The sequence below is a fragment of the Scophthalmus maximus genome, chromosome 12, assembly GCF_022379125.1.
Source record: "Scophthalmus maximus strain ysfricsl-2021 chromosome 12, ASM2237912v1, whole genome shotgun sequence".
NCBI classification, from domain to species: Eukaryota; Metazoa; Chordata; class Actinopteri; order Pleuronectiformes; family Scophthalmidae; genus Scophthalmus; species Scophthalmus maximus.
Window position 1 is genome coordinate 14,939,353 of NC_061526.1, and position 27,033 is coordinate 14,966,385.

Consider the following 27,033-nt stretch of genomic DNA (forward strand, 5'->3'; position numbering starts at 1 on the left):
AAAATCTTTTTGGTTTTTTTTCCAGCAGTCGCGATAACAGCGTCTGATTGGTACAATTCTGTAACAACGCCTCTAATGGGTCAAGTTTATCCACGATGGACGGCTAGAAGTCCGCTAACAACAGCAGCAGCCTTTAACGTCTTGGAAAACGGGATGAAAACGACCATCAGAGCCATTCCATTTTGGATTTATCACAGTGGATACGTTGTACAAAGTCTCCGAAAAAGACACTGAAGTTCCCGGCCGCGCCACAAGTCTTCTTAAAAGGGCCACGGACCGCACGGAAGCGCTGCCCGGAACGACGCACGCTCTAGCTTCCGGTCAAAACAAACCGTAAGTCGCTGCTGCTGCCATTCTCTGTTCCAATGCTCCAATGAGGGCTTTTGTAACGTGACGCATTTTCTGTCGCGCACGACCGGTTCGGGCTCGGACGGTCAAAGTATAACAATATAATATAACAATAAGTATAGCAAAGCAAGTAGACACACTAGCCTTCAATGCTATGAGCACAGCACGTGATATCACGTCTTTAAGGTTTTTTTTATTTTTTTTATTTTTTATTTTTTTGAATACGTGCTCTATGAATCTCTCCTCCCTGAGCTCAAACTCTGTTATCCAATTAAGCTGCACAATTTCTTTCAACATCTATTTTTTTGCTCCTTGTTAAAAAAAAGAAAAAGAAAAAAAAGCAACAACCTCAAAGGCATAGGGGATACTGTAAAAAAAAAAAAAAACTTTAAACCACACATGCATTACAAAAATAGGCACAACTGACCCCCCTTTTTTTCTTTTCTTCTTCTGCCCTTCACACAACATGGACCAATGAAAGCGGAGAAAACAAAAGCGACGCAGCGCGGGCCAGGCGTCTCCTCCGCTTAAGGACTGCATTAACCTTTTTCCGCGGAAGTCGGCGTATAATAGGTGGTACCGCGCGCCGCACACTGGCATTTGTCTAGGATAAGGTGCAGGGGTCCCCCGCTAAATGCCACCAGTAATGAAGCAGCTCTCTGCCTGTGCCGCGCTTCCTCTAATCTGCAGTTAATGCCCCTCTAAAGTATATGTATGAAAATGTGCATGTGCTCAGTGTGTGCTCAGTGTGTGTGTGTGTGTGTGTGTGTGTGTGTGTGTGTGTGTGTGTGTGTGTGTGTGTGTGAAGAAAGCAGAAAGACAGCAGTGTGAATTTCCGCGTCTGTCCTCGAGGAATTTGGAATGCACAGTGTATACGAATGTAGGTCATCAGCGTGTGAGTAGGTAGTGCCTTCTGAAATGTTAACATCATTCATCACTGATATGGCTATGTGTAGAGCTAACACTGAGTTCTGTGATTCCCCTTTTTGTTGACAGGTCCCTTAACATGTTTCTTTGTCGGCTGATGCGCAATTTATGTTTTCATTTCTAAAGGAAAAACATACAGCGCAGTGTAGAGGACTATGTCGTCAACTTAAAACCACGACCTACAGTATATTGTTAGACACTTCATCTACCTACAATTTTTTAAAATACATTTTACCAACATTGATCTGACTTTGGAGATCGTTTGTCTTTTCATCTAGCATCATCAGAGGGTGAAAGCGGTCCCTAATAACTCTTCAGTTGCTCAATATTTAGTTTTACGGACAAACAGCCGCGAAACGAATGATATGATATTCTTGTGACGCTGTCTCTGCTTTCAATGAAATCGCTTCTTTTTTTTTAAACATAAAAAAACGTAATGACACTGATTTGCCCGAGGTCACTACTCTCTCCTCATTTCCCTCCATCTGCGTGTTCCTCCGCGCTGAACCCTGTTTCATCGTCAACATTGACATCATGGAGGAGGGTGAATCAATTTGGGCTCCCAGCCCCTCACCTCGGCATCTCAACTCACTGGCATCAGTATTGATTCTTCACAACTCCGAGCCGAGAATGTATCGTGTCTGGTCCTGCGTTCAAACACTTCTGAAGCCAGTTGGATTCAGCTGGTTGGGTGGACAGTTGATAAATAAGGGGATAGACCTTAGACCTGTCGCCAAATATAGCGGCATATCCCGGGGTAACAGTGAAGAGGGCCAACATGCAAGAAACCTTTTCGAAAATGTCTATTTAAATTAAGACATTTCCTTTATCAACAATTAAAAAAACGAGTATGATATCGAGAGAGATGTTGAGACTGACTAATTATTTGCGGTTTTCTCAGAGCCGGAATTTAGAAGCTATTAGAGAGAAAAACTGCTTTTAAAGCCACTCCTGCCCTGCTTTCACCACTCAGCCGTGGTCGTGGCCACTCGGGATGAACATCCACTGAATGCATGTTTTATAAGCTTAGCTGTGTCGAGCATGCGGAACACACTGGGTGGCTGGAAGGTTTGAGCGCAGAATCAAAGGCATGTGATTCTCAGGTAATTTTGCGATGGCAATCACAGATGTGTTTACACATGTCGATATAGACCTGAAAAAAATACTGATTAGATCATTTGACACGGAAGAATCTCCCACTTTTTTTGGCAATGCGACGTTGACAGACTTTATGTGTTACATATGGATGTTGCCTCGCACATCCCTGGCTAATATCTCAGGGACGCACAGAACCTAGAAAAGAACAGTAAGAATGTCTGGGGAAGGTTTTTTTCCTTGTAAACCACTCTCCCATCTCGCTGTCCTCCACCCTGGCTGCTAAGCTCTATTGACCAGCCGGAGCAGAGGAGAGGACCCTGTGGGCCTGACCACGAGCTGCACAGACACAATGCAGCTTCACACACGGAGGATCTGTCCCAGAAATACTCCATGGAAGCAAAACACATTGTTCACTATTACAGTAGAATGCTTTCATAGGATTTGAAAAAGTTAAAAAGGCAACCTTGACTTCAAATGTCCCCTAAACAATCCGTCTCTATCTATAGCACAGTCAGACCGCCACATTGTAGTGTTTCTGTTAGTCAATTGAGCGCAAACCCAGCATTTAAAAATAACTAAATGCTCACACTACAATTGCAATATGCTGCTGTTAAGAAGGATTTCTTAGCTTAGCATTCTGACACGCGAGTCTAATATTTGCTAATTGCCACAAAACGTACATCGCCATCGATAGAGCAATGCCATTAGCATTGCTTATTAAAATATCTACATAGTTGAATAAGTATCCACGTAACTTTGAAATACAGCTGTGCTAAATGAGCAGTTTTTGCATCTGTTGCGCAAGAGAGCAATGTTCAGGGTGTGAAAATGAGGATGTGAATTGTGAACTCGACACATTACTAGAACACAATGCAATTTGCTGAGTGACAAGCGCTGTACGTTTACCCACCGAAGCATGCAACGAGATAAGAGAGGAAAACGGCATTTGTGCAATTAGTGAATACACTTCCAACATCATCTGCTTCTGCCTCATACAACAGAATAAAAAAGAGAGAGAGAGAGAGAGAGAGAGAGAGAGAGAAATAAATAGACAAAATGAGAACGGAGAACATCCTCATCAACGTCTGTCTAAATATAAAAGTAAAAGACTGCAGAATCCTACAGTACTGCCAGTTTCTACCTAGCGGAACATGGCAGATGCAAGAGTTCACTGGCGGGGCAGCGAATGCTGTCAGTTCCAGAGCACAGGAAGCATGAAGGGGCCACGGACGAGCTTCCCAGGCACTAATGTCCACATGGACTTGACTGTTTTGCTTCTGACGTTGCAGAGGTGAAAGTTGCTCAGCTCATTTTGGTCAGAGAGTTGCACAGTCAATCTTGATCTGCCTTTCAGCATCCTTATTACTATTTTTTGTGTAGTGCATTTCCAGTTGATATCCCAGTTCTGCTCTTTCAGATTCCTATTGCGCTCTCTTGTGATAGCACATTTCATTAGTTTAAATTTTGGGTGATAAATGCGACCTCCTAATCCTACTTCCTGCATTGTTTTACTGTCATTTCATTGACCCAGCAATAATTTGTTGAAAAGACATATTTGCTTACAACTTTACTGTATGTTGTCGGTGTAATTACAGGCTATACTGTAGGAGCAGAAGCCTCACCGGCCTGAATGCAGTGAAAAATCGTGAAAAATCTCTCCAGCAGCTTCCATCAAGGTGAAAAAGTAAACCGAGTCCATCGGCTGCATCAGTGGAGCAGCTCGGTGGCTGGCAGCACATGACCAGCGCAGCTCAGGGCAGCTGTGCATGTGGGGAACAGTGTTTAGCATGGCGCTGCTGAGGAAGAGGGACTGCGCTCACACAAATTGATATTAGATATTATAAAAAAAAAAAGGAAAATCGTTGATTTTACCCCGACTGCTACGCTGTCCGTTATCCCTGTCCTGTGGCGATGAGGGGGAAGCCAGCTGGCTGGAGACCTCGAAAATAAACAAACCCAACATTGTCTGGCTTGAACAAACAACCTGTAGTTTCCCCAGAGCCATGAAGCCTTTCCTCCCCAGCGATGATGAATATTCTCTGTCTCCCACAGTCATATATTTTTTTTTCTTTCTGTTGGCTCTGGTGAGTTTTTTTGGCTTCAGGGCCGGATATTGATAAAGCTGGAACAGGATTTTGTGCACTGTATAATGTGGCTATCGCTCAGTGGTGTGTGTGTGTGTGTGTGTGTGTGTGTGTGTGTGTGTGTGTGTCTGTGTGTGTGGGGAATGCTCTGAGCCGCTGTGGTTCGAGATATCCAGCCTCCTCCCGCTTTGACACACGGGGTGACCGAGGTTTATGTGTAAACAGGGAAGCAAGAGGAGTGTGTCAGTCAGTAATGACCGATCTCACGGCGCCTCTGACCTCTGTGCCTCTGTCCACACACACATGTTGTCCACATTTACACACAGCAGACGCAACACATACACACACGCACACACACACACACACACACACACAGAACAATGACAGGCACCACCTCACACTGTTCTATTTGAGCTATTTACCCATTTAATCCCAGTGTGTGTGCTGCACTCCATTTCAACCGGCAGTAATGAGCTGTGGCTAGACCCTTGCTGTGTGCATGTGCGTGGGTGGGTGGGCGTGCGTGCGCGCTTGTGTGTGTGTGTGTGTGTGTGTGTGTGTGTGTGTGTGTGTGTGTGTGTGTGTGTGTGTGTGTGTGTGTGTGTGTGTGTGTGTGTGTGTGTGTGTGTGTGTGTGTGTGTGTGTGTGTGTGTGTGTGTGTGTGTGTGTGTGTGTGTAAATGCATCCTGCAGTGAGGTCTTTAGTGCAAGCCATGTCGACTCACCCAGCACAGCTCAGCATAGTGGCTCCTCACTGTGGTGTGTGTTTGTATAGTAAGAGGACCACTTTAGGACTCCTCCTGTGCCTCATTGAGTCCATAAAAATCATAGACAGACACACGCATACATCTGTGCCCCGCTAAACAAATGCACACGTACACACTCACAGTAAAACGCACGCAATGTTCCGCCTTTATTATTTCAGAAGCACTGGGCTGCCCTTAATGCCGAAAGAACATTGCTTTCGGTGCTGGAGGTAAATAAGTAAATAAATATAATTACCGTATTAAGTTGCATTTTTTGTGAAACCACAGGCTTGTGTACTATAGTACAGTATAAGTGCCAACTGTTTTATTAAGTCTCTAAATATATGTTGCAGGTCTAAAAACTGAAAAGCTGCGGCACAACAGGATGCAAAGTTCAAGACCCCAAAAAGAGTAATATTCCAAAACGTATTTTACAAGAATCACTAGAAAATGGTTGTGAGCTTTGGGGTAACACTCCTAACAGATTTGCATAGCGATGTACAGTATAATAGGTGCAGCTCAAACAGCCTGGAAACTACTCAAAGAGGGAGAGGGTAGCCTTGGAGGTAAAGGACGAGAGCTGTAACAGCGAGTTAACACTCTTATTTCTGACTTATGTGAGCTATTATTTTGTATATTAAAATGAAGTTAAGTAGTTTAATGTTGAGGGCAGGTGTAGTGCAGCAAACTTGTCAGTATATTGCTCCAAAATAACCAGCAGTAAGCTTTCCAACTTCTAACAAGTCCTGGGGGGGTAATTGTTTTGTGGAGAATTGTGTTGTTCATCAGGTTACACTAATCCTTTATCAGGAAACAATGTGTCCGGCAGCAGAAACTCTCTGTGTGGCCCAGTGCATCGGCAGAAAAAAACACAAAACAGCAGCAATAATGGCTCTACAAAATACTTGAAGAAAGGAAAGTTCACCGTGAATCCCATGAGCTCTTTCAAGAGCCGCAGCAAGGATAAAAACCAAGTTCACGTGGGACTTAATTCTAAAGGCTAGCAAAGCTAGATAATATTATTCAGCCCGTATACCTCAACACTTTTACAATATAGTGTTTGAACCAGAATTGTCTGGTTTGGGATTACAAGAAATTCATAATTAATGAGATAGATTTAACTGGGTCCCGCAAAATGAAGCCAGTGCTGAAGCCTGTATTGTCTGGTATCACCAAGAGGGGGCGACTCACTGGTTGAGAAAATGACTACTTCTCACTTGATTTATAACGTCCAAAAAATCGGACATAGTCACTGGGTCCGTTAATTGAAGACAATGCGGAAGTGGCTGAAAGCCTGTGTACTCTGGAATGACCAGCAGAGGGCGACTCCACTGTTTGCAAAAAGAAGTCAGTTTGGACAGAAGTCTAGGAGAAAATGACTCAATCGCTAGTTTCAAGTGTTCTCCAATGCAGCATGGTGTTCATTTTGTCAGCTGTGGTCTCATTTAGAGTAAAATAGAGGATAAAGCACGATATGTATTGGTGTGTGGAAACGGCATGATTAACACCTGGAAACATCCAATCATTTATGTTCGCAGGTTCCGAAAACATGATGGCGCTGGTCAAAATGTTCAACTCGAAGGGTTCAAAACGGCAGTTTGCAAAAAACGATCTGTAAGGTCATGGTGGGTTGCCCAAGGACACGTCGGCATGTGGATTCGTGGAGCCGGCGATCAAATGACCAACCCTCCGGTAAGTGCACGACCCTCTCTACCTCCTGAAAGAGAAAGACAGCAGAGCAGAAATGAGGGGTTTCGCTCTCAGGTCAACCACTTACACGCGTCTGAGTGCTGATGAACACAGTGTCTGACACCACCACCAGTCCAGGACAATACAGTCGCCGCTGATTGTGAGCGAACAGGCAGGTGATCGGGTTCCGGCAGCCCTCTCCGAGCACGACTCCAACGCGCCCTCGCCCCGCGCTTCACTTCGTGCATTCATAATGCAGCCGATGTCCTCTAATGACGAGCGTGTAGATCTAATGTAGCACAGCAGTGGCCTTGGACCAAATAAATATTTAATAACATATTACACTTAATGGCTGAGTAGCTGCTCGCTGATGAGCTGCTGGAACGCACGGCATAACGAGCTGTTAGGCGAGATCTCCTTGCTCACTTCTTCCCCGTTCTGATCATTCAAACTAAATCCATTACATTATGCATGAAAGTGTGCAATGAGCTGCAAATTGCTAAAAAGAAGAAAAAAAAAAGAAAGAAAAAGAAAGGGAAAAACAGACATGTTGCTTTACTAATGGCTGGATTTATGACGCTTAATAGTCTCCATTCTATCTGCAGTCACTCTTTGAAAGGGGTAATATGTAAAAATAGAATTGTAAAATAATGAAGAATATACAAAACTACTGTCTTCATTTTTATGTTGTGTATAAAATGGTCGATTAAAAAAAATACAGCTGGAATTAAGGACTTTAATAATTAACAGTTGTTTGATTAGATTAATATTTTAAACAAATGATTGTTTTAATACAAACTGGTAGGGGTTCGAGCCTTGAACATTTATGACTAGAAATGATTAACATTTACTTTTATGAATTTTTTCATACTTTTAGACGCGTGAACATTATTGACTCACAGTCTCAATACTGTATAGCCACACAAATTGATATTTTGGAAAGGAAAGTGTTAATATGGATTTATTTTTTTTAAGTTCATTTATTAGCATTTGCGATCTCTTTCATAATGTTGAATTGGCTCCATGGATTAAAACAGGAGCTGTCATAGTTGTTTTCTGTGCTGTTTGCAGTTCAGTTTTAGTAGATGAGGACAGATAAACCCCAGTCTGCTCTGATTGGCCAGCTGGCCCAGTCTGTTGCGATTGGTCAACCGCTTTCAAAACCTGTGGGGAAATGTCACGCCCCTTCACCACCGTTTCTTGGGCACTCATCCCTGCTGGATGCTCGTGGTACACACACTGTACATTACTCACTCAGCAAAGATCAGGCTGACTTTGACTGAAGAATTCGATGAAATAACACGGAACATTTAATCGTAAATCCAACGATCTGACAGTGGAACGGAGGATCCACTCATCAATAAACAGAAAGGGCTCGAAATGCATCTTCTGCTAGATGCAGATATGAAAAATCAAACGGCAGTCTTTTAATGCAACAGCACTGCTGGAGCAGTAATTTAAAAAATTTTTGTCAAATGTGTCAAAAACAAAAAATCTCTGACAGTTTCGCCAAGATAGATGCAATCGACATTGTAATCTGGCTAAAGAACAATAACGCGTGGGTCAGTGTTAATTGATTCAATCTGTTTTTTTAACATTAGACAACACGAGTAAATTCTTCTCCTGCTTGTGGATAAGTAGAATAAAGTGAAGAACTTCATATCCTTCTTCTTACAGTAGCTTCCCCCTTACTTCACCCAATGTCTCGGTTGCCCCATACATTTACCATATCTAACCAATATTACTTTGGGTTTAAAGGAAGGGCCCAGAGTAAAGCTGTCCAGCAGAAAGATGATTTGTCAAACACGACTGATCCAAGCTGACTGAAAACCAGAGAGATTGTGAAATAATCTCCCTGTCTGCGGCGAACAAACATCACTGAGTGTGTAAACGGCTTAAGTTAGTCCTTCGCTGATGCTCGTGGGAGTGTGTTAAAAACTTAATTTGGTAGTGAGTATACGTTTGAGTGAGTTGTGAGTTTTTTGCCCTGCGTGCACATTTTTGCACCGCGTATATGGGGCAAAGGCGACAGGAAGGAGTTCACCACCTGTTCACCTGTAAAAAAAACAACAACTAACAAACACATAAACTGAGCAATGAAGCAACAGGCGTGTAAGTTGTGCTCACTGACTGATGCTGTGCTCGGTCAGAGACGCGGAGAGAGACGGGGAGTCTCCATGGTTACTGCGGCTGCTGTCATCTTCAATCATGTGACCTTTTCGCACGCTGCAGATCAATAATAGCGAGGTATGACCTCCCAGGTAACCAAGGGAATAGGACGACGGCGGACGGGAATAATTGCCGTTCTTTTTTCTGGCAAATTTTCTCGGGATGTCAGTTAATCTCTCCACTTTAGTATACGGTGTAGATTTGTGCAAGAAACATAGAGTGCATCTCTTTTTCTTCTCTCTCTCTATCTGCTCCAAAATTTCACACCCCACCAGTCGACGAACTCTCGGCGGTGCTGTGGAAAATCGCATGTGCAAAAAAAGGAGGCAAAACTTTAATCTGCTGTCACTTCTGGCACACACCATCTTAGACTTAGCCCAGAATTAACTCAAGAAAGCAAGTGCAGTGTCTGAGAAGGCAACAAATCCAGAGTCAAATGAAAGGGAGATTATGAATGTAGCAATAATATCCTTCTTTATTACACCAAAGGACTTCAGATAGAGCTGGCGCTTATTAAAACTCTCCTCACGGGCCGTCTGAGAGGCGGCGGAGGCAAACCCTTGGCAGAAGAGTCGGGTTGCCTTGGTGAGGCTACGTTTGAAGTTGTGAACTCCTAATTTGTTTTCCGTCCGAGGCTGCCAGGCCAAGCCTTTTCAAGATGCCTTATTTTTTCGGGCTCTTCGCAGATGAAGCTTGCCGCGGCGCAGGGGCGAGAGAAGAAAAGAGGGTGAAGCAGAGCGAGGTGGAGGGTGAGAGTGGAGCGAAGGAGTTAAGGGAGTCTGGACCATTGTGATGGACAAATAATGGTCCATATGTCAAAATGGTTTGTGAAGCTAGAGGGGGAAAGAGGAAGTGTTCACAGCAGAAGCCAAATACTTTTTATGTTCTTTTTTTCCCCTGCATTTCATTCTCGCTGTACGCTTTTGAAATAGTTGCACCGTCGGGGGTTGAGCTTCAGTAGGTCTTTCAGGACATGTTCAAAATCACACACTGTAAATTAGTACCGATTGCAATTCAGCCACAAGTAACAACCCTTCAAATGAGGGAGGATACTTCTACCAATCGGGGGGAGAATCTTTGGGGATCTCACTCATTGAATCCAGTGTCGACTCTTGGGCTATACATCCACATAAATACATTTTTGTATTAAGGAGTTTTCCAGCAACTAAAACAGAGATGTTTGGGAAGCGCTGCTTGCCCCTTTTTACTTTGAAAACTGCCGGGAAACGTTTTAGTCTGGACTGGCGGAAAAACTGAGACGATAACGCAGTCACCCGCATCGGCTTCCCGATTGGTTCTTATAAGTCACGACTTGACTACCAGCGGTGAAGTTAAAAACATTATATAAACACGTACGTGAATGGTCACGTGATATACTATATTTTTCGTGTGTGTTCGTATGAACGGGGATTCAAACTGAGAGTCCAAAATCGACCCTCGATTATATGTAAGAGGTCGCTATTTTCAGGCACTCTGCCACCAAACCATCCTTTCATGTTCTATAGGTGAGGTAAGCTTACTGGCCTTATTGAGAGACAGTCTGTGGAAAGACAAAGTAGAAAAATGTGTAGGATTATACAGCTTTGTTTGATTTTATTTTTATCATTTCTGAAATAAATTGGCAGCACATTACAGTCGTCCGCCCGTATGAGAATAATGAAACGACAGTGTGACAACCCAACTCCAAGTGTCTCCAGCACCAACGACACTCGAGTCTGTTTTGTCCAGCGGTGCGGGCTCCGTTGGTCGGTTATTGTAATATTGGAGTCTGTGAAGCAAATTTGTGTAGTTCACACACTCTTGTTACAAACAGAAACGTGTCCAGCGCTCAGCGGCTCTCTGACGGTATCAAAGTTCCGGCAAACTTCTTTCCACTTCTGCCTAACGGTATATTACTGTCAATCTCTTATCATAATGGACTCGAAAATTTTGTGCTGGCATGGCTCTATCGCCATGGCAACTGGTATTACAGCTTTGAGCTGCCTTATTTCTTTTTCTTTTTGCCTCTTTTTTTTCTTTCCCCCTGCACGTTTCGTTTCTGTCGCCAATTTGCCTCGCACGGTAAACTGTGCAAATGGACACATTAAACCACAGGTATCAGGCGCACGCACCTGCACGCGGGCATACACACACACACTAACACACACGAGGCGGCGGCAGCACAGCGTGAGTCCGAGTAAGCCAGGAGCACAAATACAACAGAAGGAGAAAGCAAATGGGAGCATGAGTGGGTTTATTTTAGAAAGTGGGGGGATCGAGGCTGGAACAGAGTTTAATACCGTCATTTCAATTTTCAGCGGTGAGGCGGGGACTCGGCAGGGAGCTGGAAAGAACCTGGCAGACAAAAAAGACCGGCAGAGCGGTGCGCTGCAGACAAGAGGGTCAGGCTGCTGTTATGTTCCACTCCTGAGCCCCTACTCAGCGCGGGGGGGCGCTCTGAAACTCGGCCAGAGAAACACTCTCGCAATTAGCGGCAGAGTTAAGAGAAAGGTCAGGGGATTGAAGGGCTGCTTTGATGAAAATATCTCAAACTAAAGTAAATGTCATACTTCTTAACCGTGTCTTCTGCAGCAGGACAATAACCAGAAAACCCTCGGAGGTACTTTAATTGATTGTTACAGCTTCACTTACCTTTAACTGCCCTGAGAGCTTATTTTCTCAATCACCTTCTTAAAGCACGAGCAATGGACTCCTACATAACACACACACAGTGTGTATGACACGGCACAGTCATTGTTATCTATTGTGAGGTTCTGTTTTCTCTTTTCTTTTTTCTTCCCTTCTGAAGGTCACTCACAAAACACATTGTTGGCCTCTTGAATGTGATATCTTGAGACTGGCTTTGAAGAGAATCACTTCAAGTTTTTCACAAACTTGAAGACGAACTGATTAGAATTTGATGGTCAAAGGTCAAGGCCACCGTGACCTCACATCCATCCCATTTCGTGTGATAGCGATTTCTATAAACCTCGCACACAAATACAAAGAACTGATAACATTTCCGGTTGTCAAAGATCACTGTGACCTCACCTTGTCAGAATCTGAATTCAAACAAACAGTAAAAATGTCCAGTCACCATTTTTTAAAATCACTTTTCTGGTACATTGCCTAAGGAGGTTTATATATCTGGAATTATAACATATTAACCTGGGTGTGTAATCACACGAAATTACCAAAACAAGCTGGTACTTTCTCCCTGACAGCCGCTACGTATCCTGGCCCTCACTTATCTATTTTAACATCGAGTTCCTCCAATTTTAACACCGTGTGAACGCAAACCGTCCGTTACAGTTTCCTCGGATCAGGAAAAAATGTTGCATCCTTTCATGATCAGTCACGCGTGCGGTTGGCCTTCTCGCGTATCTTGCTTGATTTCATTCCCCCCCCCCCCCCCCCCCCCCCCAAAAAAAGAAAGTGAGAGTGTTATCTGCTATGCTCTCTGAAGTCAAGTATGCCCTAGCTCGTTTTTTTTTTAGGCTGACGTGCGTGAGTTCCATATCAGCACGCCTCCAATACACGATCACCGGACTAAAAGAACGACCTTCATGAGGAAAATGGTTTATTTACTGTTAATTTAAAGAGCTAAAAATGATCCTTTGGAGGAGTTGTGAGTGAGTGAGTGAGTGAGTGAGTTAGTGCATCGTATCTGAAGCCAAGGGTTCCGATTGCCCCGGACCTGTGGCAGGCTGCCTGAACAAATCGGCCTCTCAAGTGTGGAAATCTACAGTACAAATGATAATGTAATCTGGTGGGTTGCACACTCGCAGAGAGAACATACTGTGAAATCTTGTTTGTTACCCTTTTGCTCTCTTTCTCTCTCTTTCAACCACCTCTTTCTCTCCAACACCCCCTCCTCCCTCTGTCTTACTTCATCCGTCCTGTCCCTTCTCTTCTTCCACTCGTTACTCTGCCTCTCAAGTTTTGGGAGCCCAAAACGAAACAGGCGGCGTCTCGGCGGGAGGGTTTTGCCGGTAGTGTTGAGATCAACCCGGCTTCCTTCCACGATCCCCTCCCTGCTCCCGACTTCTCCTCCCTCCCCGTCATCCACAATTTACTCGGCGCGCCGGAACGTAAGCTCGTGACGCGAATCCACGCACAGCTTTCGTGAGCCCCCCACCGAGAACAGAGGAGCTGGCCCACACTTCCTCATGACTTTATGAATAGTGCATCTGCAGTTGGATGTACTGTACTCTCCCTGGTACAGGCTGCTAATAACAATTCATGTTTGTCTGCTCAACCATATGGCCCCATTTGTACTGAGTCTGCTTGTTCATCACAGTTACAAGCACACTTCTTGATTCTTTCTCACAGCATTTCATTTACATTTTCCAATTATCCTCCAGGAGTTTTCTTCTCTGTCTCCGTCTCACAAACCGGCGGAGATGCATGTTGGGATGACAGATTGCTGGGGGTCAGAAAAAAGCCGGGGGTTTCGATCAAAATATTTGTGCCGGCGTCGGTGGAGTTGCTCCATGGCAACAGCAGGTTACTTTCGTGCAAGAAGTGGACAGTCAGACTTGAGGTAAATATCCTGTCACGTCGTCTATTGCAAAGTTTGTTGCTAAAGTGAAGTTTTCACTGTTTATATTTTCTCTACACCTTCCATCCAAAATGTCTAGATCTGGGGCGTTTCCACTACCAGGTTGTAGGCTTAAAATAAAAGCCTACAACCTGTATGTGCTGTACTTTCGCCAATTGGATCACTATATGTTTACAATATCAAACATAGCATTTACAAACCAAAATCGTAACACGGATCACCGTGGACAGAGTCGTGCTTCATCCTTTTTTGCATTTGTCCGTTTCTGTCCTGTGCTAACAGCCATTTCCCTCCCGCCGCACACGGACGTGGAGAAACTTCTGTGGATCGACCAGCGGGTCTCATCTTATCCAGACCATCAGACGCTGTGTCCTAACGCTCGGAGAGAAAAAGAGGAAAGGCATTTCATCAGTGCACTGTACCTGCTGACGCCCCTGAAAAGGTGAGGGGATATGGTTTTTGTACAGATGACAGATGAATGACTGTATTTTTGTCACCAATAACCGAATTTCTCTCACTGTTTGAAGAACATGGATTTGGGTCATATTACTTCCTATTTTGCCGCATTCAATCGTATTCAATGTAGAGACCACAGAAGCACTAACAGACCTATAAAATCTAAATAAAAGCACCGACATTAGACAGGCAGATAGATAGATTGACACGTTTTTTGATACTTTTTTTAGGACTAAAATTAGTCAGAACTCTGACTAATAACATTTTAGTAAAAGCCGAAATGTATGACATCTGAACATAAAGACAAAAGAAGTAAATATTTCTCTTCCTAATTTCAAATCATAAACCTATACCTTTTTTTTTTTTCCAGCATATTTGCCATAAGCTTTTTAGTTCAGTGTACATTTTTATATTCACATCGATTTCAGGTCAGAGGATGGCAACAGGCAGGTGTTACTGTACATAACTTTATTTGATTCACAGTATAGGCGTGGGTTTTGAGGGAACCTGGTAAACACGGCATTAATGTGGTGCTGGTGACTGATGAAGGAAGATGCTCTGTGTTTCTGAGAAGAAAGAAAACCAGAGGGAGAGAGATAGGAGTGGAGTGTTTAATTAGCAAAGGAGGATTCCCCCTGGTGTATAGGAATCACAGCAGTGACGGTCAAACTGACGGCGAGCGAACAAAGCCGCCAACTAAAGAAGATGAAGAACCAAGAACTGTCGGGACTCGTGGGACGGGCTCACATCTTACTTCAAGTAGAAACAAGCTTCAAGACATACATGAGCTGCGTATTTTTCCTTTTCAACTTGATGTGACACTTAATGCTACAAAAAATATATATATTGCATTTGATGTGATAGTATGGTTGCTAGGATAGCAGCAGTGAAAAGAACAGGATAGCTAAGAATAACAATGTTCCCAACCCCTACAGGAGTCCAGTGATGTCCGCGGTGCTCCATGGCAACAGTTGAGTAGGAAGGTGACACGAGTACATAGCAGACATGGATGGAAGTGCATTCGTAAGTTATGTAATGTGTGTGTAGCGCATACGGTATTATGAGGCTGGGGATCGGTACATGTTCAGTGATCATGCGCTCCTGCATGTGCCTGGACCGCCGTGTGCTTTGATTCCGTTGCATCTCCATCATCAGTGTCCTTTTTTTTTTTCACAGGTTAATCTTTGGCCACTTCACCAGCTTCCGCCCGGCGATCTCCGCCGACAGCCGAATATGGGAGCAGAGATACGTCCTCACCAACTCCAATTAGGTTTGTTTCATTTAGAAGTAAAGCATCAAGCTTCAGAAGAAAGATTTTTAAAAATAAAATAAAATACAAAAACAAAAAAAGCCACCAACTCATCAGTCCTCCTGTAATAAGCCGACCATCACAGTATTTAAGCGCGAGGCTTTTACGCTTCGGAAAAACCAATCAATTCAGTCTATAAAACTCTCATTCCATTTCATTTACGAAACAGCAAACATCATTATTGGGACATTAAAGCACGCGTTTGAATTAGTGCTCCTTTGTCACAGCTAACTAAGCTCTACTTTAAAACAACACGTGCGCGCTCGGCCGCTTCTGCTTGTTAATTGTCTCGTGGGCGCCGCTGTACCTGGTGGGGGAGAAAATAAACAACCAGCGCGACTTTGTGAGAATGAGGGGCGTTTCAGGTCGCACGCGTCCGCTGCTGATGGGTATCGGATGTGAGTGTGAAGAGACTGTGAAGAGCAAAAAGTTGAGGATGCAAAGTGTCAGAGAGTGCAGATGAGAAACAAGACAACAGCTATATGCCAGCAGCTCTGTGAGGCTGATCCCACATAGGCACATTTGCTAACGTCTGCATGCTATCATGCTCAAAATGACATTGCTATCATGCCGTTGTGATGCAGGTATCACGCTCCATGTTCACCGTCTCACAGAGCTGAGATCAATGGGAATGTCCTTCGTTTTTGCAAGGATCTGACTAATAAACTGGAAATCTCAAATCTGACAACCGCTCGTCTGATCCACGTCAAACTTCGCAGGCGCCATCGCCGAGGAGTTACTAGAGTTACTAGTTTCATTAATTATGTGGGTTGCAGTAGAACAATTTGGCAGTTTATCCTTTTGGGGGTTATTGGTTTAAGTTAACAAATGATAGGGGAATTTTCAATTCACTATACAGTAGATGCAATATTCCAGTCTGCGCCGACCCTGGAGTCTGAAGTCAGCTATAGGAAGAAGAAAAGAAAAAATCAACTGAGAAAACCGAGACAAAGACAAGAACGGATTAGAGCAGACTCACTATAACCCTGTCAAACTGAAGCTGAATTCAGGGCTCCAGCAGTTTTTTTTTTCCAGATAAGGGAGATTAGCATTGGATATGCAGGCTGCTGAGAAATCAAGTGTCAGGGTTATAGCCTACCAGATGCATCACTCAGCTGAAGAGTCGACGAACGATCGCACTTACACGGCGGTCAAGTAGCCGCCTCGCAGTCGCTGCTTCCCACCGCCGAGTGAAACTGTTTCCATTGTAGTAATGTGGAGGAGACGTACTGCACCAACAAGGTTATCACAAAGGATCAGATCTTCACACTGCAGCCTCCTTCTCGATCCAAATTAGTTTGGCTTGCATTTTTGAAATGAAGTCTATTTTATATTTTTTTCCAGTGATACATCTGTTGGAGAACAGATTTCATTTTTGCCTCTGGGTTTAAAAAAATAATATATAATAGCTTGTATCTTCACAACTATTCAGTTAGGTTCCTTCCTGAAATGAGAAATACAGTTTTGTCAGTTTCAATTGGAGTGAGCCGGCACTGCAAAGCATTCGCACACTAAAGAAATAACTGGGGTGGAACAGATTTAACAAATCAAACTAAGCTCAGGCAATAGAAAATATTACTTGAGTGGTAAGTGTGCTGAAGGCAATTACAGATTGGCTTCAGTGACTTTTCTTTTTTTTGTTCACCGTGCCGCTTTCCAGACCTCGGAATTTGTTTCAGATTTTTGTCTGTGCTGTTTTGCATTTTTGCACAAAGTCAGTAAATGCGGGGAAAGGACAGGAGACGTACCTCACTTGTTAGCGTGAGCACGGTTAGTCCCATTGCTCCCCTTATGGTGACATGTTCTAAATATGCAAAAAAAAAAAATTACAAGCTACATATTTGTAGATACATCTTCAATATGAAATGAAATGTCCCATGTTATCTCTCACTAGGTGAAAAAGTTTCTTGTTCCATCCATCAGGTGACAATCGCAACAAAGTTGGACCGAAGAATCAAGGCTTCAAAAAAAAAAGTTTTAATGGGAAATGATAAATGTCTTCAATATGTAAGTCTACATGGTCTGCTCTGCTCTGCTCTGGCAAGCCCAAGAGTGTCTGAAGCAAATGGACCTCTTTGTCGTCAGTCCAATCTTTGAAAAAGGTGGGGGTTATTACATTTCATTTTATGTTTTCTTCTTTAAAAGAGCCGGCTGAAGGAAAATGGTCGGTGACCTTGGGTGGAAACGGAGTTCAGCTCGTAGTCCGCTAGACAGAGAAGGAGGAGGAGGCGGCAGGAACTTTAAATAGCTGACTCCTGCACAAGGACAAACACTCCATGAACCGGGGCCAACAGCCAGGCTGAAGGGTACCAATGATCATGTGGCTGGACAATGGACACTTGTATTCCTTCTATTTCTTTTCTGTCTAGCTGTATGTGCGGAGCGAGCGTGTGGATTTAGTGGGTGAGGGATCGTGTGTGCAAATGTAAAAACACAGTTTACTTATTGTCCGTACAGCAGCTACAGTGATGAAGAAAACAAACTTTTTCATTTGCAAAACTGAAGTCTCGCACCAAGTCGCTAAACCTGCGTGTCACCAAAGATGGCCGCTGTATTCAAATGATCTCAGGGCCTATGTTTTTTCTTTAATGTGCATCGGAAGTGTGTCGAAAGGAACAGAACATCCACGAACATCGTCAGGAATATGATTATGAATTAGTCACTGGCCAGGGCTTCACTTTTACATATTTGTCTTTTTTCTTTTTGTAACACCCACATGCAGGTTTGTGTTGATTCCATGACACCAGGAGCTCTCGCTGTTTGTAAGGCGCGTTGTTGACAACCTTATCATCTTTGAATTCTTCCCAAGACAAATGAAGAAACATCTGAGTGGTGATGCCTTCGTTATTACATTTATTCCTCCCTGTTGTTGGAGCATAGCATCGAGCTGCCCTCCAGCAATCAGTGTTTGCCCACGTTCTTGCTCGAGGCTCTCCAACTCCCACGTTTTGAGAGTTGAACAGGTGCAAACTCAAACCGCCGGCAGTGACGTCTGCCACTGGATTCAGTGTAATCTGCAGACAAACTCGACCCCCGAGTCGTCCCGAAGCAGAAAAAACGACGTCGTAGCTCGGGCTTGCAGTGGCCACCGTAGAACTGCGCGCTCTCTTTAGTCCCGCTTACCTTTTAAAGTGGCCGAGCGCGAGTGGAAGAGGCGGGGTGAGAGTGGTAACTCAATGAGCACAAAGTGTCTCGTGAAGCCGCTCTAATGGCGCGGCTCGCCTCGCAGTAAAGTGCACCGGTCGTAACCTCCACAGAAACACAGATCAAACAGCAGTTTGTTTGTGTCCATCGGTTGTTGCGTTTGTATTTCTGTCCAGCCCCTGTGACACGTACAGCACAACCCCTTGTGGGACGACCATCGCATGCAGTCGGCCGCCTGACTCGATGGGAGCGCTTCAAACCTAGGCCTGAACTCCTCTTAAATCTGAAGGGATGAAGGAGTTAAAAATTCCATTAACTATCACGCCGGGCAGTTTATTTCATGAAGACGAGGACAAACTGTGGCAAACAGTCTGGCACCAGAAAAGACAATACTCTCACACACACACACACACACACACACACGTGTGGAGACAACTGCATCCAAACTGGATGACGCTGACGAGGTTCAAAGAAGGAAAATTGTGAATTCATCAGTTTAACCCTCAAACCAATCTGAAAAAAGACAATAAGTGCATTTCCCATGAGTGTGTGTGTGTGAGTGAATCTACTGTCCAGCTGACAGGATTAAATGGGTTAAGCTGCCAAAAGAAAAGCAGGAGTAACTGTAGTTCCCCCGCACACGCACACACACAAACACACACACACACACACACACACACACACACACACAGTTAATTACATATCCTGAGTGTGTCACTGCTAACCATTCTCTTTTTTCACTAAGGCTTAGGCCGGCGGGGTTGGCTGCTTTTTTAGCTAACACAGCAGCTTTGAGGCCGAACTGCCATGGAGGACGTACACATCCACACACTATACACACATAGACCTACACTTGCGTAAGTCCAAAACGTGTGAGGGGTAAGACATTCGTATTGCAGTTTTTCAATTGATGTGGACCTGAAATACTGCGTTTTCTTACCCAATCACCAAAAAAAAAGAAGGGGGGAAAAAAACAGCCACCGCAGCACTGAAGGGATGAGAGCAACTTCTAGTCTAGGTGCTGCAGATCTACAGCTTTTCCATTTGGACAACTTGCTTGCAAGTTGGATAATAACATCACAACAATGTTTTCATAGAAGTGGAGTGAAAGTTAATTAGGGCCCGAGCACTGAAGGTGCGGTGCCCCCTGTGTGTACACCGGAGGGCGCCCTATTGTCAGTAGGTGGCGCTATGACCATGGCTGAATATTGACATGATTGACAAAGATGCGTTGAGGGTGGGACTGTCATCATGCATGAGAGATTTGGTGAAGATTTGACAATTTGGAGTGGAGTTATGGCATTATGATGTTTCTACTATCCATATTGTTGATGAAAAGTTATCTAAGGATCTGTATTCCGTGGAACGCCATTGGTCGAGCCTCGTGGCAAAGGTTGATGTTGCCAAATGATCGGGGACATTTACATTATCCACCTCAAATGTAGATGAACGGAATTTGGTAGGCACTTGTATCATGTAAGGAACTACAAAAAAGCCTATGGGCGCCATTACCTCCGCTGGGTTTATATTGGGTCTTTTTTTTTTTTACATCACACTTTAACTACCTCCTCCTAGAAAATTAATCACAGCAACTCCATATTCGGTCGCTGTCATCTAAAGACCGTGTTGATGAAAAGTTATCAAAAGATTTGTATTCTGTTGAACGCCATGGGCGGGGCCTCGTAGCAAATTTGCGTTCCTTCAAGTCTTACAAAGGTTGATTGATTCAATTATGGGGCGTCGGTTAGCTCACTTGGGAGCTCCGGCACCCCATGTACGGAGGCTTGGGTCCTCCTGCCGTGGGTTTGACTCGGACCCTGGTCTTAAAGTCGCTTTGGACAAAAGGTGTCTGCTAAATTAATGTAATGTAATTTTGAAGTCCTCGTACCCAACGCAAACACACATGACCTTGATTCTGGAGGTTGAGGGGTTCAAGCACCATCTCGGGGGGATTCAGTGCACATCAGTGTCTGCATTCACAGCTACAGATTGATGATGATTGATGAAGTACTGCAAGGGGAGTCAGGACAATTGGAAGGAGGGGGGCAATCATCATCATCATCCCAGAACTGCTTCAGGGCGCAGACACACCATCTAAGCTATGGAGCGAATAAAACATTTGTTTCCTGTGGCGAAGGCTTTGGATGGAGCTCTGGATTGCCACTTAAGTGAACTTTGACCAACTTGGTGTTGTACCATGGGTATCATGTTATTTTTTGCTCAGGAACCACCTCAGGATGATTCTATGGCAAGGGGGAGCCAGTCAATGTGGTTTCAAGTCTTACCAAGGTTGATCAATTTTGTATGCATTCATCACAAGCAAACAGAGGCGCAAAGGGAAGACGACAAACCAAAATTGCTGTGGCCGGTGTGGCACAGTGGACAAGAACACTGACTTTGGATTGGTAGGTCGTGGGTTCAAGACCGATTCATGGAAAATATCTGGCAAAGGAGAAGCTAGACAATGCGCTTTCAGGTCTTTGGACGATTATTGTATGCAATACCCACGTTCACCCAACAGAGGTAGAAAGGGAAGATGACGAACAAAATTATTGTGGCTGGTGTGGCAAAGAGGACAAGAACACTGACTTTGGATTAGAAGTTCGAGGGTTCAAGACCGACTCGCGGAGGACTGGTAAGACCAATTAACTGAGGTGATGCGCACGGTGGAAAAGAACTCTGACTTTGGCTCAGTAGGTTTCGAGGGGTTCAAATCTGACTCAAGGACATTTAAGCATCCAGTGTCTGTATTCACAGCTGAAGTCTGGGGGGAATTATCATTATCCCTGTAAATTAATATGTTCCAGTGTCTGTAAGTAAATAATTGAATTGGAAGTCAAAGTACCTCCTAGAAGATACCTTGGATGATAACCCCAGACAGTTGATAAGAAAACTGTTTTAAAAGACAGTTGTTAAGAAAGGTCTAATCAACTGTCTTAAGACAGTTTTACCTAACAACTGTCTTAATTAAAAGACTGTCTTATAAAGACAGTTGATAATAATACTATATATATTATTATATATATATATATATATATATATATATATATATAATAATATATAAATATATATATATATATATATATATATATATAAACTTTCTTAAGACAGTTGATAGATGTTTTCTTGGTAATAATAGTATATAATAATAATACTATAACCATATATATTATTAAATATACACACTACTATATATAGTTTTATATCAACTATATATTAAAAAAGAAGAACCAACCACGTTCAGGGTTCTGTTCATCTGTCCCTGGACTAACCTGTGCATCCCAGCGCTGGATTACCAACTAGAGACTGTCAGGGGCGTTGAGACTTTCTCTTATCTGGGGTTTTCATCTTAAGGTATCTTCTAGGAGGTACTTAGACTTCCAATTCAATTATTTACATATTAACAGGGATAATGATGATTCCCCCCTCCTACCTAAAGTCCTGGCTCCCCCTTGCCGTAGCATGTTATACCCCATCGACCTTTAGCTGTCAATACAGACACTGGATGCTTATATATCCCTGAATCGGATTTGAACTCTCGAACCTACTGATCCAAAGTCAGAGTTCTTTCCCACCGTGCGCAACACCTCCGTTAAACGGTCTTACCACTCCTCCGCGAGTCGGTCTTGAACCCTCGAACCTACTGATCCAAAGTCAGTGTTCTTGTTCATTGTGCCACACCAGCCATAGAAATGTTGTTCGTCGTCTTCGCTTTCTACCTCTGTTGGGTGAAGGTGGGTATTGCATACAAAATCATCCAAAGACCTTAAAGCACATTGTCTAGCTCTCCTTTGCCACAGATGCTCCAATGAGTTGGTCTTGAACCCAAGACCTACTGAACCAAAGTCAGCGGTCTTATCCGCTGTGCCACACCAGCCACAGTAATTGTGTCCGTCGTCTTCTATTTCTACCTCTGTTTGCTTCCGATGAATGCAAGAGCTTGAAACCACATTGACTGGCTCCCCCTTGCCATAGAATCATCCCGAGGTGGTTCCTGAACCCACGAACTACTGAGCCAAAGTCAGTGTTCTTGTTCATTGTGCCACACAAGCCGCGGAAAAACAGATCGTCACCTTCCATTTCTACTTGTGTTGGCAGCTCATAAATGATGGGTACAGGACTTCAAAATCAATCAACCTTTGTAAGACTTGAAACCAGATTGAATTGACACACCATGACCTGCGACACACCCCGACGTGCAAGTGCGTGGGCCCCCATATCGCCGCTTGCAGCTTTAATTTAGGTTTGTTTTATTTCAAACGTATAATCACTATTCCAAATAAGTTTCCAATAATGATGTTCTGTATTTCAAGCATTTGTCAGCTTCCTAAGGGTTTCAGCATTTTCCAATTTTAACTAAAGCCATTTACCCATTTATCTACTTTATGCTATTGTCCTTTTTTTTTGTCGGGGAATTCTTCCGCCTCTCCTGAGGAACTGTAGAGATGACTTTTCTTTCACCATGGGAGGTCATCCCATCAGTGGCAGGCCAAGAGAGTCGGAGGTTAGCCTGAAGGCTGCCTCAGGGGGCGTCATAGTCGCAGAATTTAGTCTACATCTTGCAAGACACATTGTGGTAAATATGGAACATACCCAGACGGAGACAGTGTTACTATGGAGGTAGCCATTACTGTTTGTGGGACTGAATGATAGGCAGATTTTTGGGACACCACGTATTGACCAATTCGTCGATCCGTGTAACCGACCAGACATCTCCTCCATATATATTGGGCTCTTATAATAAATACTTCTGGTTCAGACATCTAGGGTCTCCCGTCTTCCTGAGTCAGCATCAACTCCATCAACTTTTCCAGCAGGATTTCTTACTATTTGAATCGTATATGGATTATTGTTGGCTAATAATTCCACTCAATTCATCCATTCGCTTCACCTGGGAATAGAGCGCCGCACACAGAGCTGCTGATGTCGGCTCCACCGGCAGTCTGCTCTGTGAGACAACGTTTGCCGCCCGTGAAAGGCGCGTTTGATGGGTTTCGGATTGAGAGGCATGATGTGGCACAGTGCGGCATGTAGCTGAACGGTTCAGACCCTTTTTTTCTTCGGCAGCTTCCCGCGATGTCAAGGCGTGACTCGTCGTCAGTCAGCCTCACCACTCGCCGCCTGCCGAGTTTCCAGGCGGGGATGAAGAAAAAAAAATATGCATCACAGACATGCAGCAAGTTGCAGAATGCAGCTGGGGCTCTATCATCTCTGTATAGCTGACAAAAAATCCATGCTGGTGCTTCTGCTGGTGCTATTGACTGACAGACGCACAAAGTGCTGCTCTTAAAAAAAAAAAAAAAAAAAAAAAGCTTTCGAAGTTCTACAAATTTCGAAGAACCTTTTCGGGAAAAATATAGAATCGTTGAGATCGTTATAGATATCATTAGTTGACACTTTGCTCGAGCCTACGATGTGTTGTCGAAGTGATCCACACCGGTGGGTACTCCCTCATCCGCAAAAGAGCCCGAGAAGAAGACATGAAACGAAACTTTTAAATCTGTAACGCAGATTTGCCATCCGGTCTCAAAAAAATCGCCTTCCGTGGCCGCTGCCCCGATAGAGCAGAACAATGATCCAGCATCTTCGCATCGTGGATTTTTGTAACTTAACATTTAGAAGTATTTTCGGCGGAGTATTGGACTGCGGCACCCAAACCACGCAGACGAGTTCCCTCCAATGGTGGTGGCCGGCAAATTACACCACAGTCATTTTATGTTGCGTATCACAACCTAATCTACCAGAGACGGTGTTTTTTTTTTTTTTTTTACCTGAAGGAAACAACGATGGAGTTCCAAAGTATCGTCGTCGAAGTGGCCGTGCGCGCTGGCCGAACACCGCGGCGACGATTGGACTCGCAGTGACACACGCGAGCGTCATGACACCCATGACGGCGTCAGCGGGCGGTGACGAGACGTACGGTGGATCTGACGGGGAGCTGAGACCGGCCCAGGTTCCGAGCCTGGATGTGACGAGTAAGGTCTTTACCGGTTCAGTTTACGTGTCAATCAAACAATCCAAAAAGTTTCCCCTGAAGTCACGCCGGGGTAAGCGTTCCCCACGGGCGTGAGGCCCGCTCACTGACAGCGAGGAGTTCTGTTGAAATAGAAAACAACCCTCGATTCAAGTCATCAGACGCCGAGATTTGAACACTTTTGACCTAAGAAGTTAAAGGACACGTGGGTTCTTTTGTCACAAGGGTTGACATGAAGGGCATTTCGTTAAATGGCCTGAGAGTTTAATCTCCGGGGGCGACTCCGCTCCTCGCCTTAGGGAGCCGGGGATGGAAACTTCTTTTGTCTGTTTCCGGCTACAGTACTAGGTGTCAGCGGCGGATAAATCGCTGCGGGTCGCTGAGCCACTTTTACCATTTCACCAGCCGAGGGACACGAAGCATCTCTTAAAGTATTAAAAATGTTCTACATGAAGTCGTTGACGGTCTTCATTTCTCCTCCAGGCGCAGTCACAAGTCCGGCAGCAGCTAAGTTCGCCGGCCGGTCCCACGTTGCCCTCCCAGTTCCAGCTTTGGCACGACTGTTTTGTTGTTTTCAGATGTCACCACGTGAGGGTCATTTGAAAACACTTGCACACTAACACTCGTGGAAATGAGACCGATCCCGTACACTTGAGCACGTGCGTACGAGTGTGAACAGGAAGTAGATCCTTTTACTTGGTCACCGAAAATACTGATAACAAGAAAGGACAGTGGTGAAAAGTGAGACGAGGACGAGGAGAAACCAGCGCCTAAACTAGGTGATGACAACGTTTTACATTCCCCGCCGGTACTGGAGTCGTGGCCCGATAAAGAAACCAACCGGGGAAGGAACGAGGGCGACTGCGCTATCGTTTCCGAACGTCAGGACAGCAACGCAGCCCCGGAAGTTTTTCAAACTGAGACGGGAACCAGAAGCAGCGATGTGTTTTTTTTATAAACGGAAAAGTAGTAGTGTGTAACGTAGTCTCTTTGGTTCCTTGGGGCTTTTTCTGTAAAGGTAGATGTCCGTCTGAGGGGGGGGAAATGAACAACGATTTATCTATTTCCACCTTTTTACAGTACATGTACCAATCTTGAGATTGCCAGAAATACTTTTCCATTTAATTTACCCCCACCCCATCCGAAAACACATTTGGTTCCCTCTGTCGCCTCAGCCCGAAGCTTTAAATTGAAAGTGATTTACATCACAGTTGCCGGGGGGACACGTCCCCAGAGAGAGCGCGCCGTTATCCGCCCCCGTGACAACAACGCTATTGCTGCGCGGCTCCTCCCTTGGGCAAAAAAATAAAAAATAAGAGGAGAGTCAGGAAATGGATTTCACACACACGAGCTTAAGATTCCATGGAAAGTCAGTCGCCTCAGTGATCCCAGAATGCGGCAGCCTTTCGCCCTGTGTGAGCCCCTTCGGCGAAAAAGGGGACTCACACCGGTAAACACTGGTTTATAGGCCTGTGAATTAGGGGGAGTGAGGAGGGGCCCGGGGACGTGCACCTGCGGCGGCCCTGAGAGCTCAACACAATGCAACTGCACAAAACGCATGCAAAGTATGACAACATCCACATCAAAGTGTCAACACACATTATGTACATATTGTGTATCCTTTTATTTTTTTTTTTTTTTGCTAATGTAACAATTTCCCCAGCGCGGGAACAATAAAATGTTTCTTATGTTATCTTTAAAAAAAAAAAGAGAAAGTGATGGATCCAGCTGTTGTGCGGTTTCCTACCGGCAGTGCGCTGAGCTCTCGGGGGGGGTCACCGCGCGACCAGCCGAGGCTTGAACTTCAAATGTAGACATACTGTCCAAATCAAGAGTAAACATCTCCCAACGTGTAGAGGGGAAAATGGCCGTGAGGGAGAAGCTTAGAGAACAGTTGAATGGGCTCATATTTGTTTGCCTCATCTCTTTAGCTTCACAGCGAGCTCCTAGTTCTTTGTTAGCACTCACTCTCTTACGACGCTGCGACTACTAAATGTGTGTGTGTGTGTGTGTGTGTGTGTGTGAGAGAGAGAGAGGTACCTTCCTGCGTCCATTGTTGGTTTTAATGTATTTTTAATTTCCCATGAAGTGACTGGAGTCCTTGGTGACCAGCACTCTGTAATTGGCTGCCTGTGTGAACATCAGTCAGCTTAACGAGAGTGAGGGAGCTTCTACTCCTGCATGTGCTCACACTCTCACACACACACACACACACACACACACACACACACACAAATCTGCAAGTGAATGCAGATGGCTCTCGTATTTGTGTCTTCTCCGTCTCCACCTTTCCTTCCTGTCCTCTGCAGGACGTGCACACGAAAGAAAACACCCACACACACACACGCACGCACGTGTGAACAGAGTATGAATACAGACGATGCAATTAGCTACACACTGCACGTTAGCACAGCTGTTAGCCGCGGCCTGCTCACCGCGCTGGCTTCATGCATGTGCAGACACAGAGCTTTAGTTTAATTGAATGCAATTGGACATGGAATATTTCGAATTCTGCGCATACACACTGGCACATGCACGCACACACGATAG

At 44.5% G+C, this 27,033-nt stretch overlaps 1 long non-coding RNA gene across 6 annotated transcripts; it reads left to right on the forward strand.

The window, feature by feature from the left end:
• LOC118317914 lies at positions 1–26,924 on the forward strand. 6 transcript variants are annotated; one of them, XR_007031760.1, is made up of 8 exons: positions 1–333; positions 6,741–6,894; positions 11,358–11,550; positions 13,404–13,582; positions 13,883–15,079; positions 15,233–15,326; positions 24,287–24,484; positions 24,967–26,924. It is a non-coding gene; the product is annotated as an uncharacterized LOC118317914 (long non-coding RNA). The 6 variants fall into 6 exon arrangements; XR_007031757.1 differs by lacking the exon at positions 11,358–11,550 and having other exon boundaries at positions 5–333; positions 13,883–14,042; positions 14,631–15,079; XR_007031759.1 differs by lacking the exon at positions 11,358–11,550 and having other exon boundaries at positions 5–333; positions 13,883–14,042; positions 14,703–15,079.
• The last annotated feature ends 109 nt before the right edge of the window (positions 26,925–27,033 follow it).